Here is a 3,264-nt window from a genome sequence, read left to right on the forward strand (position 1 = left end):
GGCCTTTGGGGGCTCGAGGGCTGGATCGGTGGGCTAGGATTGGGACCCCTTTGGGGTGGCCCATTTGTAGGTTGATTAGGATGCGAAGCAGGTACAGCCTGAATCCTAGCCAGTTGTAGGGCTGCTTCGAGGGCTGCCATGGCATCCCTTTGGCGACGATCCATCTCCGCCTGCCTTTCACTCAATTCCTAGCACTGTCGTTCGATCTCTTGTTGTTGTCGTGCCATAATCTCTGCAGCACTTTCTTGGTTGGCTCTCAAATTGGCCAGTTCATCCTGCAATACCCCCAGGGTATTCCTCAGCGTCTCAGAATCCAATTCTTCCTCAACGAATTCCAAATGTGGCTCATCTTCGGTCACGTTTGGAGGAGGAGGAGGTAGCTGAGATGGTGCAGCGCTAGCCGCCTGTCCAGTCTTCTTGGTAGTTTTCGCCATTGATACTTCAACAATATTATATCAAGCTCTTAATGAAAGCACTAGAATGTTGACCCTAATTTTGATCAACTGACACGGAGTCAAAATTGCTTGATGTGGATAGAAATGTTGAGATGAGAATAATGAAAAAAACAATAAAACACACAGGAATTTATAGTGGTTCGGCTCTAGAATCTGGTAATAACTACGTCCACTTGAGCTGTTATTGATATAAGATTCAAAGAAGTGATCAAAGAACTAGGGTTCAATGAGTTTCACAAACCTCTGAAGAACAATACAATATATCGAATGTGATAGCTCTAATACACTTGTAAAACTCTAATCTCAGATAATTAGAAAACCAAAAGTCCCTTCCTTGAGCTATCTTTCTCTATTTATAGGCTCAAGGAAGATTACACTAATTTGTTACAGATATTCTTTCCTAAATAATTGGATACTCAGGAAATCAGGGGAAATAATTTCAGATATGGTTATAACTGCATAAGATTTTCTCCAAATATATCGAGTATACGACCAGGCTGGTCGTATATAAAGATTGAGTGTTGTGCCATAGACATCTTTCTGGTCGATGGTCGAACAAGACTCCTGCCAGATGTCAGCCACGTGTATTAAATGTTTGCCACGTCATCCATGCCTAATTTTTGGATAACAAATAATAAATTATTTTTGGAAAATATATTAATTTGTTTATAAATAACATTATCTAATAAAACATCATAAAATAGCATAAGATATTATAATATTGCATAAGATTTCAAAAATGATAACAAATTTTTTTTGTTATCCATTCCTATTCACATTACTAAAACTCACACACTCTTATAGCACTTTAGATGGCGATTGACAAGACTTGGACAACATTAAGAAATCGTGGTTGTCAAGAATATTGGAATGGTCTGCAAGCTATTTTGAGGATGACGTTGGAACAGAAAGATTCTGATGGAAGAATTAGGTGCCCGTGTGTGAGATGCAATAATAATAGATTTGAATCTTCGGATGTTGTTCAGGCACACGTATTCAATAAGGGTTTTCATCAAGCTTATGATAAGTGGATTTTTCATGGTGAGGTGGAAGAAATTGTTGTTGATGAGGTAGTTGATGAGAATTAAGATGATGAGATGATTCACATTGTGGAAGACTTCCTTTTACCGAGGAAGTAGAAAGGGATCCCGGTGAGAGTCAGTATTGTGACGAGTTAATTGAGGAGATTGAAGCTGAGTTGTATCCTGGTTGTGATTGGATTTCATCCCTGAAATTTTTAGCAAAGATATTGCATCTAAAAGTTAGAGGGAAGGTGCCTAAGAGCATATATTATGAATTGTTGAAGTTGTTAAAGCTTGCCTTTCCTAAGGAAAACAAACTCTCGGATCGTACTACGAGGCGAAAAAGAGATTGAAAAAATTAGGGTTGGGATATGAGTCCATTCATGTGTGTTAGTATGATTGCTGCTTATTTTACAATGAGCATGCATCTAAAGAGACATGCCCAGTATGCGAAAGTAGTAGATGGATTACTTCCGAAATGACGAAAGAAAAAAAAAGTGTCACACAAGGTGATGTGTTACTTTCTGTTGACACCTCGGTTGAAAAAATTATACAGTTCAAGGATTACAATGAAACACATGATATGGCATCACACCAGGAAATCAAAAGATGATGGGGTGATGCGACACCCTGTGGATGGCTCTGTGTGGAAGGACTTTGATGTCAAGCATCCTAATTTTTCATGGGATCCCAGAAATGTTTGTTTGGGGTTAGCTACCGATGGATTTAATCCATTTGGAAACATGAACCTTGCATACAACATGTGGCCTGTGGTGTTGGCAAACTATAATCTGCCACCTTGGTTGAGTATGAAAGACAATTATTTAATGTTAACCCTCCTTATTCCCAGGCCAAAATCACCAGGTAAGGACATGGATGTATTTCTAAAACCATTGGTGGATGAGTTGAAGGATCTGTGGGTTAACGGAGTTGATACAAGAGATAGTACGACTAACAGGATGTTCAAGATGTGGGCAGCCCTTTTGTGGACAGTGAACGATTTTCCAGCTCGCAGTAGCTTGTCCTGATGGAGTGGTCAGGGATACAAAGCTTGTCCTACGTGTAATGAAGACACAACTTCCATCTAAGTGATCGGTAAGACATCTTATGTTGGTCACAGAAGATTCTTGCCAAGTACTCATCGAATGAGAAGAGACATCAAGTTCGATGGAGAAGTTGAGACAAGACGACCTCCGAGACGGTTTACTTGTGAGGATATACTAGAACAAGTTAATGCTCTTGCATCGCAAGTTCCAAGAAAACACGTCTAGTTTGGGGGTGTGAAACGTAAAAGAGGTGTAGATGGAGGTAATTGGAGGAAAAAAATATCTTTTACAAGCTTGAGTATTGGTGTACAAACAAATTAAAACACAATATAGATGTAATGCATGTTGAGAAGAATGTGTGTGACAGTCTCCTTGGCACCATCTTAGACAACGATAAATCTAAGGATCCCACTAATGCACGACATGATTTGTAAAAGATGGGTGTGAGAGAATCATTGTGAATTTATGAAGATGAAAACGGGAAGTTGATGAAGCTGCACACTCCTTATGTGTTAACTTCGGCGCAGAGGCAACAGTTTTGTCAATTTATAAAAGGAGTTAGATTTCCAGATGGATTTTGTTCAAATTTGAAGAAGAAAGTGTCCGAGAATGATACAAATATTCTTGGGTTGAAGTCACACGATTTTCATGTGATAATGCAACGATTACTTTCTCTTTGTGTTCGCAAGTTTCTTCCAAAATCTATATCGACAACCGTTACAGAATTGTGCAATTTCTTCA

The sequence above is a fragment of the Humulus lupulus genome, chromosome 3, assembly GCF_963169125.1.
Source record: "Humulus lupulus chromosome 3, drHumLupu1.1, whole genome shotgun sequence".
In the NCBI taxonomy this organism is placed as follows: Eukaryota; Viridiplantae; Streptophyta; class Magnoliopsida; order Rosales; family Cannabaceae; genus Humulus; species Humulus lupulus.